This window comes from Elephas maximus, chromosome 1 (assembly GCF_024166365.1).
Source record: "Elephas maximus indicus isolate mEleMax1 chromosome 1, mEleMax1 primary haplotype, whole genome shotgun sequence".
Lineage (NCBI taxonomy): Eukaryota > Metazoa > Chordata > Mammalia > Proboscidea > Elephantidae > Elephas > Elephas maximus.
The window spans coordinates 132,008,123-132,026,261 of NC_064819.1; the positions used below are offsets into that span (position 1 = coordinate 132,008,123).

The window sequence follows — 18,139 nt, forward strand, 5'->3', positions numbered from 1 at the left end:
ATATCCAAATATAAATTGTGAGAAGTGCTGCAAAGGAGTCAGGGGAGACAATAATGGGATGAAACTAAATTAGACTGAGTGTTAAGACTTGTCTTTCTGAGAGAAGAAGAGCTTTAAGCTGAAACCTGAAGCCTGAGAAAGAATTAGCAAGATGAAGAAAGAAGCAGGGCCCACCTAGCACTCCAGGCAGAGGAAAGTGTTCACAGAAAAGCCCTGAGGCATAAAGTCACCCAAGGGCCCAGGACAGTGTCTGAGATGAAGTTGGAGAGAGAAGGCAGAAAGTGTATCATGGGAGGCATAGGCCAGGCTAGGTGCTTGAAATTCAATGAAAATAAGACAGAGACAGAGAAATAGAGAGGCAGAGGAGAGGGAAGGGAAAGAAGGGGGACGAAGGGAAGGAAGAGGTATAGTGTGTGGGGTGTGTGCATGTGTGTTTGTGTGTGTGTGCTGAGGAGAAATGTATGCAATGCACAAAAGGTAAGCATCTAGATGGATAAGAGATTTGCATTTTGTCTGTTTGTTTTGTAAAGATTTTAATTTTTTTTGAGAAAGCTGGATTCTCGGGGAGATATTTTCAGGCAGGAGCACACATGGAATTTGAAGATTTGAAAATGTTCCTTAGAAAGGCTTCATGTACCCCTGGGAGAACTCATACCCCAATATAAAGACCACCAATATAAAACCCAGTACCTAATCTCAGGGAGTTTGAAATTTATTTGGATAGAAAAGCCTATGAAAATTTAATTCATTGTAAAATATTTAAATAACAATTCAGGATGATAACAGAGGAACTATTACAAGCAAGTCTTGTGTAATTGGTGCAAACGATGATTTGTCAGAAGGTTGCAGTGGCCTGGGACGTCTTTTGGGATCTTGAAAAATTGGGAGAATTTGAATGGGCTGAAAGGAGGATTTACAACATCCCAGACTAACAGTGGTGGAGACCATTTAGAAAGAAAGTGGAAGTTGCATTGGAGGCGACTGTGAGTATAGATGTAGGAAAACGTTAAGAAGTCAGCTTGGACTAGATTACAGCGAGTTTGGAATGCCAGCCTTCAGAATTTGTACTTCATTATGTAGGTCATATGGACCCACTGCAAGTCTTGGAATAGGAAAACACTAGGATCGAATTGACATGCCAAGAGTATCTAGTGAGAGCCTAACAAAGAGATTAGAAAGCTGGAAAACTATTTAGAAGCGTTAAGTTAGAAACTCAACCTGAGGCAGTAGGAAAACGAAAAGGAAGGAATAGTTTTTGAGAGATTAGGTAAAAGAAATCCAAAAGGACAGGATTAGCTGCTTAGATGTGGAACTCAAGGCAAAGTGAGGAGTCCTAAAAAAGCAGAAATTTGCATCCTTATTAATTTTGGGAATAGGTTTTGAGATTATTTGATCAACTGGAAGGTTTGATGAACTATAACTCAATGAATGAATAATAATATTTTTCAAAATGTATAGCTTGCACATCAACCAGATGCGACCTATTCTTAGCCTCCACTTCTACTTATTGGTTGTGACGTTATATGCCATTGAGTCGATTCCAACTCATAGAGACCCTGTATGACAGAGTAGAACTTCCCCATAGGGTTTCTTAGGCTGAAACCTTTATGGAAGCAGATCTCCAACTCTTTTCTCCTGCAAAGACACTGGGTAGGCTCAAGCCCAGTTAGCAGCCCTGGGCTTAACCATTGTACCACAAGGATTCTTTGTTGTCATAATACTAGTATTATCAGTGCAAGTTTTAGACCTAGGATCTGAGAGCCCCAAAATCTTCACAACTGTCAAATTCTGGTATTTAGACCTGTTACTGGGTTTGGGTTTAGTACAGTAGGTTTTCACTGCTGAGTCATTTTAGAAGTAGATTGCCAGGTCCTTCTTCCTAGTCTATCTTAGTCTGGAAGCTGCCCTGAAACCTGTGCATCATAGGTGACCCTGCTGGTATTTGAAATACTGGTGGCATAGCTTCCAGCATCACAGCAACACAAAGCCACTACAGTATGACAAACTGACAGATGAGTCCTTAAGTTGTAATGGTAAAGGATTCTATAGGAAAAATATTGAATGATGCAGGAAGCATCAAAAAAGATGGAAGGAATACACAGAGTCACCATACCAAAAAGAATTGGTTGATATTCAGTCATTTTTGGAGGTAGTGTTTGGATGGTATTGAAGGAAGAAGTCCAAGCTTAACTGCAGGCATTAGCGAATAAAAAGGCTTCAGAAATTGACGGAATAGCAAGTGAGCTATTTTGACAAAGGGATGCAACCCTGGAAGTGCTCATTCATCTATGTCAAGAAATTTGGAAGATAGTTACCTGGCCAACCAATTGCAAGAGATCCATATTTGTGTCCATTCCAAAGAAAGATGATCCAACAGAATGCAGAAATTATTGAAAAATATTATTAATATCACACACAAGTAAAATTTTGCTGAAGATAATTCAAAAATGGTTGCAGCTGTACATTGACAGAAAACTGCCAGAAATTCAAGGTGGATTCAGAAGTGATGTGGAACGAGGGATATCATTGCTGATTTCAGATGGATCCTGGCTGAAAGCAGAGAACACCAGAAAGACGTTTTTCTGTGTTTTATTGACTATGCAGAGACATTCGACTGTGTGGATCGTAACAAATTATGGATAACGTTACAAAGAATGGGAATTCTAAAACTTTTAACTGTGCTCATAAGGAACCTGTACATATACGAAGAGGCAATTGTTCAAACTGAACAAGGGGTGGATACTGAGTGGTTTAAAGTCAGGGAAGGTGAGTGCCAGAGTTGCATCCTTTCACCATACTTACTCAATTATTTGCTGAGCAAATATGCAGAGAATCTGGACTGTGTGAAAAAGAACAGGGCATCAGGATTGGAGGAAGACTCATTAACGAACTGTGATGTGCAGATGACACAACCTTGCTTGCTGAAAGTGAAGAGGGCTTAAAGCGCTTCCTAATGAAGATCAGACTACAGCCTTCAGCATGGATTACACCTCAATATAAAGGAAACAAAAACTATCAGAACTAGACCAATAAGCAACATCATGGTAAAGAAAAGATTGAAGTTGTCTAGGATTTCATTTTACTTGGATCCGTAATCAGTGCCCATGAAAGCAGCAGCCAAGAAATCAAAGGACGTATTGAATTGGGCAAATTTTCTGCAAAAGACCTCTTTAAAATGTTGAAAAGCGAGGATACCATGGCTTGGTGTGGTACACTTCAGTCCATACTTGTGGACTGAAGTGTACCACACCAAGCCATGGTATTTTCAGTCACCTCAAATACATGTGAAAGCTGGACAATGAATAAGGAAGACCAAAGAAAAATTTATGCCTCTGAATTATGATGTTGGCAAAGAATATCGAATATACTATGGACTTCCAGAAGAACAAACAAGTCTGCCTTGGAAGAAGTACAGCCAGAATCCTCCTTAGAAGTAAGGATGGCGAGACTTCGTCTCAAGTACTTTGGACATTTATCAGGAGGGATCAGTTCCTGGAGAAGGACATCAGGCTTGATAGAGTAGAGGGTCAGCAAAATAGAGGTGATCCCTCAACGAGAAGGATTGACACAGTAGCTACAACAATGGGCTCAAACATAGCAACGATTATGAGGATGATCCAGGACCAGGCAATGTTTCGTTTTGTTATACATGGGGTTGCTATGAGCTGGAACCAACTCAATGGCACCTAACAACAATAACAGTACAGCAGGCTGAAGTTTACCTTATTTGATATTATTTATTTAATTTTCACTAATTAATATTTTCCATAGCCTAAAGTGCAATATTCGTTACTTTGTGATTAAACTTTAATACAACCCTCCACGTGGCTCTCTTTTGATAAGATCAACTGAGACAGTGATGGCCCCTGTTCATGCTCTAACTTTGCCTAGTAAGTGAAAGTAGAGCACTGGTCAGACATGTGGATTGTCTCAGGTATACTCTTTCCTGCTCTTTTTTTAATAATACCCAAAAAACCAAACCCATTGCTGTCGAGTTGATTCCAACTCATACCGACCGTATATGACAGAGTAGAACTGCCCCATAGTGTTTCCCAGAAGTGCCTGGTGGATTTGAACTGCCGACCTTTTGGTTGGGAGCCATAGCTCTTAAGCACTACACCACCAGGGTTTCCATTTAATAATGACCTTCCAAAATTATAGTTAGACATAGCTACAGTTCATTTTAAAAAGCAAGTTCTAGTTCAGTAAGACTTCTTTCTACAGCCAAAATATCACCTTGTTTATTTTTAGGCAATTTTTCAAAACTTTTTATTAAAATAAATATCTTAATGCAATTAGTCCACTTATTAAGAAATCTCTGAACAACAAAAGATAATTAGAATTAAAACCACCCATCATCACCACACCATCCAGAGGTAACCACTGTCAGTATTTTAGCATATATCCTCAGGTGGTTAAGTGCTGGTCTACTAACCTTAAGAAGCGTTGGTCGTTCAAAGCTACGCAGAGCCACCTTGGAAGTAAGGCCTGGGGATCTGCTTCCAAAGAGTCACAGCCTTGAGAACCCTATGGAACAGTTCTGCTCTGCACACATGGGGATGCCATGAGTCAAGATCGACTCGGCTGCAGCTGACATCAGCAATCCTCCCATCTTATTCCTCTGCATAATACATAAAACTAATGCTTGTTACTGAAATATGATCATATTCTACGTACTGAAAAAGTGATCATTGTATATGTACTATTCTGTGGCCTGCTTTTCTCAATTCATCATTTGTTGTGAATATATTTTCAATGGATGACTGTAGAACATCATCCTTATGACTGCTATAAAATTTTCTTTAAGCAGCCGTCTCTTTTTAGATGTTTGGAAGGTTCTCAGTGTTTCCAGTATAAACATTGTTATAAAAATATTTGTATACACACATTATAACACTTGTAATATACATATACACATATATTTGTAAGCTCTGGTGGCGCAGTGGTTTAGAGCTATAACTGCTAACCAGAAGGTTGGCAGTTTGAATCCACCAGGTGCTCCTTGGAAACCCTTTGGGGCAGTTCTACTCTGTCCTGTAGGATTGCTGTAAGTCAGCATCAACTCGACGGCAAGGGGTTTGGGTTTTTTTGGTTTATATATGTGTATGGTGTGTGTGTGTGTGTATGTATACATATGTGTGTCTGTATATGTGTGTGTGTACATATACGTGTGTGTGTGCATACACACACATCCACACACACTTGTCTGATTAGTTCTTTAGAGTAAATTTCTAAAAGTGGCATTGTTAGGTCAAAGTTGTGCATTTTTTAAGAATTTTTGGTACATATTTTCAAAATGCCTTACAGAAATAAACGTTTCCTCCCCGAAGCAGGATGTATAAACACAGTCATCCCTCGGTATCTGTGGATGGTAGCCTAGGACTTCCCTGAATACCAAAATCCGTGGATGCTCAAGTCCCTTATATAAAAGGGCATAGTATTTGCATATAAGTTACACACATCCTCCTATATCTTTTAAATCATCTCTAGATTACTTGTAATACGTAATACACTGTAAATGGAATTTCAATAGCTGTTGCACTGTATTGCTTAGGGAATAATGATTAGATGCGAGGGGAACATTGCTCAGACAAGAGCGCTGGAGAGAGACTGAGGATCTGTGAAATGACAGGAGGCTACAGCAGGGTATGCCTACACGTCATTTCATTCGTGTGGATTCAGCGGTAGTGCTCGGCATGTGGCAAGTTCAAGTTTTGTTTTTTGGAACTTTCATTTTTTTGAGCATTTTTAATCCACAGTTGATTGAATATTCAGTTGTGGAACCCATGAATATGGGGGGCCAACTGTAGCTATTCTCTTACTCTTGCAACATTAAAACAATGGGCCGTATCATTGATTTTTATCATTGCAATCTAATCACTGAAAAACGATACCTTAGGGCTTTAATTCACACTTCGGGGCTTACTTGTAGGTAAATATTATATTTGTCTATTTATTGGTCATTTGCATTTCTCCTTTTTAAACTGCTCATTCTTTGCCCATTTTCCCACCAGACAGCCTGTTTCTTAAATCTTTTTATTCTGATCAACTAGCACAACTAGCTTTGAAAGCTTATTAAAATAATTAGATTTGTTATGTCTGCTTTTATATTGCAAAGAACTTTCTATGCCATGCAAAAGAGTTAAAATGCTGTACATCTAGTATTGTTTAACACTAATAGTCCTAGTTTTTCTGAACTGTTTATTCAATATATGCTTTAAGTAAAATGCATGTAAGTGGCAATATTTATCAAGATTATCTTATTTAATTATTTTACTATTCTTTCATGGGGATTTTCTTCTTAAAAATTCTGAAGTATATCAAAAGAGAACTGTATAAAAACAAAATAATTCTTGTAAAAGCCAAAAAAATAAGCAGTTACCCTCTACTGCCACTGAAGACAAACCTTGATTTTGACCAGTATCTGAACAGGCAGGATAATGTGGAAAATTCCAAAGTAAATCAGCATGACTATTCTTGAAAATTGAAATCTCTGCTCACATTGGTTGGGTGAAAAGATCTGGGCTTTTTCCTTCTCAAATTTGTCACTCCTTACAACCTGGTATGCTTACTGCCTACCAAAACAATTTCCTTTCCATTTCTGAGACAAAATCTTAGTTGCCTAAAATCTATCTTTCTTAGATGGAGATTTGGGATTGAGGAACCATTTGATATTGACAGTGGGAATGGGATTATGATGGTGTTCGTGGACCAGCGAGGTGAGAATAGAGGACTTGGGGGAGGTTAAGATGAAAATACTTCCACAAAGCATTGTTGGCCACAGTTCTCAAATATCTACAGGAGAAGACCCATGATGAAAGTGGCTTTTTAATATGGCTTAACAAATGATTTCGTATAGTAATAATAAGAAACATGGTAGTAATTTAAAATGATTTATTTTGTAATTAATATTTTAATTCATTCATGGACAAAAATTTTCTATAGATTATGGAAGAAGCAGACATCATGGGTATCTATTCATTTGATCATGCACTTGAATTGCCCAATAGGTTAAAATTGATATTTATTTATCATCGGTCTTTGTCAGTTACTCTTTTGAGTGCTGGACATGTGATAGAGGACAAAAGTCCTGCCTTCCACTTATATTCTAATGAGGGGAATAGATAATAAACAAATAAGTAGATATGGAACGTAATGAAGGATAATGATAAGTGCTATGGAGAAAAATAAACTATGGTAAGGAGATAGAGAAAAAGGGAGGCTTTCATTATTGTTCAGAGTGGTTGATGAAGATCATTTTGAGGAAATGTTATTTGAATGTGGTCTTGGGAGAAGTGAGCAGACATATGGAGTAAGAGCATTAAAGGCTGAGGGAACAGCAAGTAGGAGGACCCTGAGGCAGGAGAATGCTTGATTCTTAGCATATTCAAGGATTATTTGGAAACTTTGTTTTCCTTCCTCATTTTCCTATTGATTTTGTTTTCCCACAGTTAATATCCAAATCCATTAATTAACCCAGGTGGCTAGAAAATAGTAAACACAGAATCATCTTCATTACAAATTTGGTTCAGACACATTGATTTTCTTTTTTTTGAATGTTAGAAAGGACTCAAAGACCTGGGATAGGGGATGACGGGAAAGATAGGTTAGATTAGTATAAGCATGAAAGTGAGACAAAAGTGTGTAATTTGCAAGTATATAAATATTAGCAAAAATATTTTCATTGTGTTACCTGTAACAGTGACTTAAATAAATTAATATTATTCTACTTATCCAAATATTAAAATTGAAACTCATTTCAGCTTTGTATCTTACTTTACATGATTTAAGTTATAGTTTTAAAGAAAGTAGCATTTCAGAACAGTAACTCTAGGAGCTATATCTACATTAGGTGCCTAGAATTTGTTGATGGCCAATCAACCTGATACTATGAGCCTATAAATTGGCACCTAATGGAACCAGTTATATTATATCCATATTTTAAACAACATCTTGATTTTTGCTCCAGTCTGACAGCAAGTAAATATTCTTGACATCTAAATGAACAGCAAAGTGACTACAAAGCATGGGGCTTGTCAATAGCATTTGCATGGTTAACCCAAAGTTATGAAGTAAAATTTCCATATTCTTTTGTGTTTACACACATGTTTTAGGTACATAGTTATATGGAGATGCAAGTAGGTATAAATAGTGTTGTAAAACATGACTGTCAACTACTTATGAATTTCAAAATATTTCAAATGATTTCCCCAGAAGTATATACAAATAGGAAACCCTGGTGTCACAGTGGTTAAAGCTATGGCTGCTAACCAAAAAGTCAGCAGTTTGAATCCACCAGACGCTCCTTGGAAACTCTATGGAGCAGTTCTACTCTTTCCTATAGGGTCGCTATGAGTCAGAATCGACTCGATGGCAGTGGGTTTTCGTTTTTTTATATACAAATAATAAAACTCCAATGACATTTTGTAGACATTTTATGATTTAAAAGATGAAGGTATTTTCTTCTTGAAATTCCTTCTTTGGATAAAGTCCTAAGGAAATCATAAAACTCTTAGCTCATCAAAATGTCAGCCTATCATTGTGTGTACCTTTCATCAGAACTGTGCTAAGTATCCAAGAGCAAATCATGACTTTTACATTCTCAGGCATTCGTCTTGGACTAAAGAATTTGAGAATTGAACTCTTGGCAGAGGTTGACTTACAGGTAAGTACAATCCCTTGAGAATTTCACACACGATGTTCAATTTATCCTTAGCAAATACTTTGCCCTGACAAAACAGAACATTTTATGCTTCTTTTCACAGGTAAGAGCAATCCATTTGAGTGACTCCAGAGTGATGGAAGACTCCAGTTCTCACTTCCAAACTTTTTAAAAGAAACATTGTGATACTACATTTGAGCAGTCTTTACAAGGACATTAGACTTATATTGATAGCTAGATAAATCAAGATGGGGTGTTTCTCTTTATAGCTTCAATAAAATCTGTAATGAATTTGGGAGTCTGTGTATTTTACTTAATTCAGTTAAATACGTTAGGTGCTGCTGGGGATATAAATTTGTTCACACTATTCTCACTTTCAGAAATTGCTGGGAATAAGAGATTAATAAAGTCTGTAATGCAGGGTGGAGATTGTGAACTCCAAAAACAAAATTAAAAAAAAAAAAAAGTGCCTAGGAATTAACGAAAGAAAATACCAAGTTTTGAATCCAAGGAATAACCTCCTAGAGCAAATAGCATTTATGATGTGTACTAAAGTTTAGATTCACCCCACAACCATAAAAGGAGGTTAGAGGTTTGGCAGAAGGAAAAAGGATAGTGTGAGCAAAGTTTGAGGGTAAAAAGCATGGTACAAATTCAGCAGATGAGCTATGGATAATCATAGAAAAGAGTAAAATTGGAAATCCAGTATTATTTTTATAACAATACTGGGAGAGCAGTATGTGTCTTTGAGAACTTTAGTTTAAGACTAATCTACCAATACTGATTTGGTTTATATTTTAGCAGGAAAACAATAATAATAGCTTAGTCAAGGAGCCCTGGTGGCCCAGTGGTTAAGCGCTTGGCTGCTAACTGAAAGGTTGGTGGTTCGAACCCACCCAGCAGCTCCACAGGAGAAAGACTTGGTGATCTGCTCCTGTAAAAATTACAGCCTAGAAAACTCTATGAGGTAATTCTACTTTGTCACATGAGTTGATATTGACCAAACGGCACCTAACAACAACCACAACAGGCATGAATTAGGTAGGTAATATTGGAAATGAAAAGCATATGAGACATTATGAAGGTAAATTCTTTATGGTCAATGCAATTGACTGAATACCTGCCTGAGCGAGAGGGAAGGAGTGCATGTGACATCAGGATAGTGACGAAGAGTTTGGTAGTGCAAGGAGTAGAAGCAGAGAGGTCAGGAGGAATTACTCTCATGGTGAAAACAAAATACTTTTGAACATCTCAAATTAAAGGTGCTGTCATAATAGCTCTGTGAAGTTGGATAGCAGGCTGCTGGAAAGCTGGATCTGGAGCAGAGGATGAAGGGATGGAGGAAGGAGACTGAGAAGTGCTTATAGAACTAGAAGAATTAGGAAAGTGAGGAATGAGAATGAGGAAGCCAAGACCAATATTATAGCCGCCAGAGGCTGTAGAACGTTGGAAGAGCTGAAGAGTGGAGGCCAGGAGGATATGTGTGGTGTTCCAGAGCAGTGGTGCCCAGGAGAGCGTCCCTGCAATGACGGTAATGGCCTTTACTCATGCTGTCCAGTATGGTGGCCAGTAGTCACATGTGACTCTTGAGGAATTGAAATTTAAATTTATATACTCTTTATAGACTGGTGGCACAGTAGTTAAGAGCTCGGCTGCCAACCAGAAGGTCAGCAGTTTGAATCCACCAGCCGCTCTCTAGAAACCCTATGCGGTGGTTCTACTCTGTCCTGTAGGGTCGCTATGAGACAGAATCAACTCGACAGCAATTTTTTTTTTTAAATACTATTAATTAGTTGGAAATGCTGGTGGCATAGTGGTTAAGAGCTATGAATGCTAACCAAAAGGTCTGCAGTTCAAATCCATCACGTGCTCCTTGGAAACCATATAGGGCAGTTCTACTCTGTCCTTTAGGGTCCCTGTGAATTGGAATCACCAATGGCAATGGGTTTGGTTTTTGGTTTGGTTAATTAGTTTGCATTTAAATAGCCATGTGCAACCAGTGGCTACTCTATTGGGCAATGCAGCTATATACCCATTGCCATCCAGTCAATTCCAACTCATAGCGACCCTATAGGACAAAGTAGAACTGCCACACTTATTTCAGGGCAATAACTTTTCCACTCAGCTGCCCTGTGACAACCCTAAAATGATAAACTGGAACATGGCTTTCCTCTGCTTGAAACTTTAGTGCCTCCTCATTGTCTGGGAGTAAGATCCAAACTACTAAGCCAAGGCTATAAGGAAGTGTCAACATCACTCTTACCCACTAAAGACCCAGTCACACCAGCCTCTGAGTTGCCAAAAGAGGATATACCCCCTTTTCTGGACAAGTCCTTTGTCCTTCTTGATTTCTCTCTGCTCTTCACATTGCTGGCCTCTTTTCATCTTTCAGGTCCCTGCTTAAGTGTTGCTTCTCAAAGTGGTCTTCTTTCAGCCCGTTGCATAAATCTGATTTGTTCTATGAACTTCTATGACCCTTGAAAATACTGGAAAATATTTGCTCAGGATATTTTCTGGAATCGTCCATAATATTGGGAGGTACACACCACTATTTTTAGCATGTAGGAAACAAAATAAAAACTTTGGTTCTCAGATGGACAGTTTATTAGTGACAGAGAAAGGATCTGTTATTGCTTGAAAATGCATGAGAAATAAGGACCAATTTATTATCCAAAAAAATAGTTGTTTGCTTTCATTATCTCAGTGAAATAAAGCAGCTGGCCTGTTGAACTTAAGTAACCAGAGTGATACTTTTCAGAAAATTTTATTTCACTAGAAATGAAATTGATAGAGCAACATTTTTACTTTTTTTTAAAGATCTTAAGTTAAATATAAAAAGAATTACATATATGAAATCCAGTATTTTTCCTTAGCATTTAAGATGAGGATGCATATTTACCGTCAAAGAAAAGAAAACCTGTCTCTAGGACAACAGCTCTTTCTTTTTCTTTTTTTTTTTGGTGTTATGCTTCATGTTCTACTGCTATGAGTGTTTTAAAAGTAAAAAAAAAAAAAGAAGAAGAAAGGAGGAGGAAAAGCTCAATATGCTAGTATGAAGTGGGCAGCCTTTATCTCAAATAAAGGTATGGGTTTAATGAATGCTAAATATATTTCCAAACCTAAGTTTAAAATTAAATTCCCTGTATTATAATTTTTATGTATATTTGTGTAGCCTTTTTAAATACAATTGCCGTCAAGTCGATTCTGACTGATAGCAACCCTATAGGACAGGGTAGAACTGCCTCATAGGGTTTCCAAGGAGCAGCTGGTGGATTCAAATTGCTAACCTTTTGGTTAGCAGCTTGAGCCCTTAACCACTGTGCTTCCAGGGCTTCTTATAAACATAAAGGCCCTGGCAAATAAAGTTGAATTTTAAAAGCAGATGCTTATTTTAACTCTTTGTTGTTGTTAGTTGCCATCCAGTAGATTCTAACTCATGGAGACCGCATGTGTGCAGACTAGAACTACTCCATAGGATTTCCAAGCCTGTGACCTTTTGGAAGCAGCCCACCAAACCTGTCTTCCAAGGAGCCTCTCGGTGGGCTCGAAACACAAATTTTGACTAGTGGTTGAGCACTACGCAAATGCTTATATATCTTACTTTGTCTGAGCCTTAGCTCCATATGCAAATAGGTGGCTCCATAACTTAGTCAGAAAATATTAAAATTTCTTAAATGAGACTAGATAATGTATCTATGTAATATATGTGATTTATTACAAAAATGATATATTTTAGCAATATTAAGTTAAGCTTCAAATATAAAAAGTAGTTCTGCTGATGTTCTCAAATTGTAGATAACCTTATGAATAATATTGTGAAATAGCTTCCCTTCTGAAATTCTTCACTAATTCCTTCATCTTTCTACTGAATTAAATGTGGTTCAGTAGTAGAATTCTCTCCTTTTGTATGGGAGACACGGGTTTGATTCCTGGAAATGCACCTCGTATGCAGCCACCGCTTGTCTGTCAGTGGAAGCTTGCATGCTGCTATGATGCTGAACAGGTTTCAGTGGAGCTTCTAGACTAAGGCAGGCTAAGAAGGAAGGCCCGGCAATGTAGAAAATCAGCCAGTGAAAACCCTGTGGGTGACAAAGATCTGATCGGCAACCCATCAGGGACATGGTGCAGAATCGGGCAGCATTTATTTAGTTGTGTTGTGCATGGGGTCACCATGAATTGGGGGCTAACTCCACAACAGCTGACAGCAACAACTCAATGGCCCATTACTTAGCAGGTGATAATGGAATGCCTGTTAAATTAGATAAAAATATACTTCCCCACATAGAAACACAGCGTTTCGTAGCTAATTTTCCACATTAAGGAAGAAAGCAAAGTGGGTCTTTGTTTACTTGAGGCATGAAACATGGGACATATTATGTGAGCTATGTAAGGTTTTTTCCTAGTGTAACCATTGAACTTCCAGAATGTCTGTCGTGGAGAAGAATGCCTGTACTATGTGAGTTACAAAATGTATGTCATTGATATGCTGCTGCTACACTTAGGTAGAGAATTTAAGTAAATAAAAGATAGATGATTCCCAAGTGGTGACAATTACAACATGAGTCCTCAAAAGACCACATGCATTTTCCTTTATCTGCCTCTGTTTCCCAAAGAGGCATGTTAAACAGTAGATAATTACCTTGTGAACTCATGTTGTATACACAGATGGATTGATTAATATGAAAAAAAATACATTAATGGCCTGTGTAGATGAAGTAATTATTTAGATAGCTCCGTCAAAACACTAACTCATTCTGATCTCAAAAAATTTAAATGAGTCTAAGGAACATGTGGTTTACCCCAGTAATTTTGGCATAAACATTTCATTTCAAATAGTAAGAGTTAAGATGCAAGCTTAAATAACTATTGCTCCATTTGCTATGAGAATTAACATATTCTTTAATTTTAGTGTTTAGTGTATTGTGTATACTCAGATCGGATCCCATCATCACTTATAATCCCTAACTAGCTGAAGGCTTTAGGTTATCAAAAAGCATCATGGTTGGAAAAAAATCTGCTACTGTCATAGGTAAAGGGAGGTGGTGGAAAAATAATTCAAGTAGCAGCAAACGTGTTTTTAAATACAGTAAACAAAATTCTAGAAGGTATTCTCTGAAACAGACCATGTTCATCAGCATAATAATCCTGCCCCAGAAGTGACTCTCCTTTGGAATCCCCTTCTGCAGTATTTCGAGAAAATAGTTCATAGGCTTTACGATCTGCTGAATCTGCGAAAATTATTTTTTTTTCTAAGTTCGATGTTGTGTAGATGATACTTCCTTTCCAAGTCTTTGAAACAACTCACACTGATCTGAAATACGTCTTTTCGCTTTTTTCTTTTCTTTTATTTTATTATTACAAGTCTTTAGGAATGTGTATTTAATGTCCAGGATTTTTACAAATTATTATATTGCTCAAGAGGACATTTTTCTGGATATTGGGTTCTAGCCATCTACTAAATAGGTGGAGCTGAACAAATCTCTCTGGGCATTCCCCCATAGATCTGCAGTATTTGTTGTATACTCTCATTTAAGAGGAATAAACTGAACCTTTCGTACATGGAAGTCTTAAAACATAAATAAAGTTATGCTGTCTCAAAACTTGATACTGGCAAGGTGTTACTATACACCTTCTCACTTATTGACTATCTTGTTATCCAATATTTCGCGTTTATAACAATAGTAAGAAATCTACTATCCGACTGTTTTGAACATTAACGATGTACATCTGGCGGTAACAAATGCTGAGGTGCAAGGTAAGGGTAATGCTGGCTTTGATGGTTAAGGTTATGTGCCAGCTTGGTAGGGCATGATTCTCAGTGGTTTGTCAGCTATGTAATGATGCAATTTGGCAGTTATGTGATGATGTGGTCATCCTCTATTTTGTGAGCTGATGTGGTCATCCTCCATTTTTACGTAACACCGATTTCCCATAATGACCTCATCTTTGGAACCTATGTCAGTAAGTGAGGAGAGGGTATACTAGACAGTGTGCCAGTTATTTACATCAGTGTTTCCCAATGCTTGCTGATCATTGAAATCACCTAAAGAACTTGCTAAAGATATAAATTACTAAGACTCATAACAGATCAATGAAATCTGCATACTTAGGGGTGAGGCCTGGGAATGTAGGTGACAATTTTTATCTTAGATGGTCGCCTTATCTGCACTAACAGACAAAACTTATAAAAAATCAAACTTATATAGTTCAAAACAAAATATGACTATCTGGTACTAAAAATTATGGAGCAGAGAGCAAGAGACAAACAAAAACAGTGGTATTTCTTTGTGTGGCCAGCAATTTCACACAGGGAACTTCAGGTTCTGATTTAAGGATAAGAACCAGAAACAAGGTTAGTATGACCTTCTTGTGGATTTCAAAGATTAATGGAATTGGCAGCTTTTTTAAGAGGAACATATATACTCAATAATGTATGGGAGAGGAGCAGGGATTTGGGCATAAGTAATCCTTGAAAAAAAAAAAAGAAAAAAAAATTTTTTTTTTTTTAATCCTTGAAAGCTATACTTCTCTTAGAACTTGTTGACCTGACAGCTAATAATCACATACGGTTTTGAAAAAAATATAAAAGAGCTGGGAAATTCATAATAGTTTCTGAATGTTCTCTAAGCCCTGATACACATCATTTAGATGGAAGATAAGATGAAATATCCAAAGGACCTTGGGACCATGGTCAGAGACATTATGAGGAAGGAATGCAAAAGTTTCTCTTCTCCCTGATCAGACTAAGATTGCTCTTCAGCTTTACAAAAAAAAAAAAGAAAAGACAGAAAAGAAAAAAACAATAATTAACTGAAGAATTTTCAAAATGACAATTTTAAAGTTACTGAAGCAAGCAGAAAATGCTGAGAAGAATTTTCTTAGTCAAGACCCAGTTCTTCTCTTTTTAATTGACTATAACTTCTCCAGACTGTAACCTTCTTGCCTTAATTAAGCATACTTGTAAAGGTAAGATTGTGAAGGCGTGTATGAGTCTCACTGACACAAACCTGCTTCTTCCTTGGGAGGCACAAAGCATGTAAAGGAATGAGATTGAAGATGGAGGTAAAATGTATTATGTTGTACTCAGTAGTTTAAAGAGAAATTGTATTAAAAATGGTCACTTGATCCAACTGGATTATCAAAGATAAAAATAAATACATGTCTGCCAGGATAGGCACCTTGGTTCTGTTGCCACCCCCAACAACACCCTTGCCAGGGAAAATGGTTTCTAGCACATTATTTGTGGAATCAGAACCTTATAACTTAAAAATAAAAAAAAAAAACTGATTACCGTATCTATCGATCAGTAAATCTCTTGGTCCTTTGGCCACACCCAACAGCAACTCATCATAGCTCCTGTAGGTTACGAGATCAATCTTAGACTTTAATCTCAGTCCTGCTTTACTCACACTAAGACAAACTCAGGGATAATCCAGCCAACTGATGTAAACTCTTATATGTGTAGCCTGGCAAGAGGATGGTAGGCACTGAGAAAAGAATTGCAGAAAGGAGATGAACTAAAGGTAATTTTTATTACTTTAGAATTAGTATGTCTAATACAAGAAATGGAAACTCTGGTGGTTAAGTGCTATGGCTGCTAACCAAAGGTTCGGCAGTTAGGATCAGTCAGGCGCTCCTTGGAAACTCTGTGGGGCAATTCTACTCTGTCCTATAGGGTCGCTATGTGTTGGAATCAACTCAACGCCACTGGGTAACACTGGGTAATACAAGAAGTGCTGAGAAACACATTTTAGCAAAACTCCAGAGTATTTCCTTTGAGAGAAAAGATATTTCTGGCACTATTTTACAAATTAATTGATCTAGCCTCATAAAGGTGGAGTATAAATCCCTATTCCTTAAGTGTGAATTGTGCATAATGACTTCATTCCAGAGAGTACAGTATCCAAAGGAGGAAAAAAAGAATACAGTAGAGAAAACAGTAAGCCATCACCTCAGGTGATCAAGGTCAACATCAGCAGTAATAAGTCATGTTGATAGTCTGTACCCTTAATATATATGCTGTGATGAGAATGACATTTTACACCTGTGGCCTTCCTTCCCAAAACCCATTTAAAAAAAACAAAACTATTGCGGTGAGTTGATTCTAACTCATAGTGACCTTACAGGGTAGAATAGAACTGCCCCATAGGATTTCCAAGGCTGTAATCTTTCTGGAAACAGACTGCCACCTCTTTCTACTGTGGAGTGGCTGGTGAGTTTGAACTTCCCACCTTTCCGTTAATAGCCAAGCACTTAACCACTGCACCACGGGGCTCCTTCCAAAACCAATTAAAAAAAAAGTTGCCATCAGTTCATTCTGACTCATAGCCACCCTATAGGACAGAGTAGAACCGCCCCATCAGGTTGCCAAGGAGTGACTTGTGGATTGAACTGCCCTCCTTTTGGTTAGCCCAACGGCTCTTAACCACTGCACCACCAGGGCGTATGTATGTGTATAGACCTCTCTGAACAGGCAAACTGTTGCTGTTTTGTTGATTCTGACTCGCGGAAAACTCATGCGTTTCAGAGTAGAACTGTGTTCCCTAGGGTTTTCGATGGCTGTAATATTACAGAAGATCACCAAGGCTTTCTTCTGTAGCACTGCTAGGTGGATTTGAATCACCGGCCTTTAGGTTTGTAATTTGGCACAAACCATTTGCACCACCCAGGACTTGAATAGACAACTACTGTGAAAATATCTGTATCCCATGTGAAATGCTCACTAAAGGATGACTTCAGCACAGGAGAGTTTTAATTAACGAGTGAGTACGATGACCCATTCAGTGGATGTCAGTAAGCCTTCTTCCCCAGCCACTCCCAACATTGCCAAGACACTCATGAATGAAGTGACCATGGTGGCAGGAATGGAGGTTATGCCTGGGCTCAATAACGTGGACTTCCACTCACCAAGGGCAATATGGCTACAAGCAGTACTGAGTGCTTAGTCAGCTAGCAGGAGAGGACGACACTGAGCTCCCAATATGGCATCATTCCCCTAGAGCATCAACCAGTCATGGACCACTTTCATCATAGAAGGGGCAACACTTCATTCTTACTCAATAGACGCTTATTCTGGATATGGATTCATCTTCCCTCCCTACAGTGCTTCTGCCAAAACTGTCATCTGTGGATCTACAGAATGACTTATGCACTGTCACTGTATTCCAAAGAGCATCGTTTCTAACCAAGGAATTAATTTCCCAGTAAATGAAGCATGGCTTCATCCCATACGCATGGAATTATTGGTCTTGCGTATATCCCACTTCTGTTACCAAAATCTGTATTAGTTATCCATTGCTGGGTAACAGGTTACCCCAAAATTTATCAGCTTAAAATAACAAATGTTTGGTATCTATGGGTTTCTACGGGTCAGGAATATGGCTCCCAGCTTACTTCATGCTTCTTGCTCAGGATCGTTCATGAGGTTGCAGTCAGACAGGGTATGGTATCATATGAAGACTCAACTAGTGGGAAGAT

General features: G+C 38.0%; 1 protein-coding gene across 7 annotated transcripts in view; it reads left to right on the plus strand.

Moving 5' to 3' along the window:
• The window catches only part of ADGRB3 (adhesion G protein-coupled receptor B3), a 792,372-nt gene that overhangs the window by 272,834 nt on the left and 501,399 nt on the right, over positions 1 to 18,139 (plus strand). Inside the window, exon 2 of one of the 7 annotated variants that reach the window (XM_049895074.1) lies at positions 8,607 to 8,665. The exons of the other annotated variants lie outside the window; for them this stretch is intronic. The gene's annotated coding sequence lies outside the window, so the exon portion shown is untranslated. The remainder of the gene's footprint in view (positions 1 to 8,606; positions 8,666 to 18,139) is intronic. 7 annotated transcript variants of the gene reach the window in all.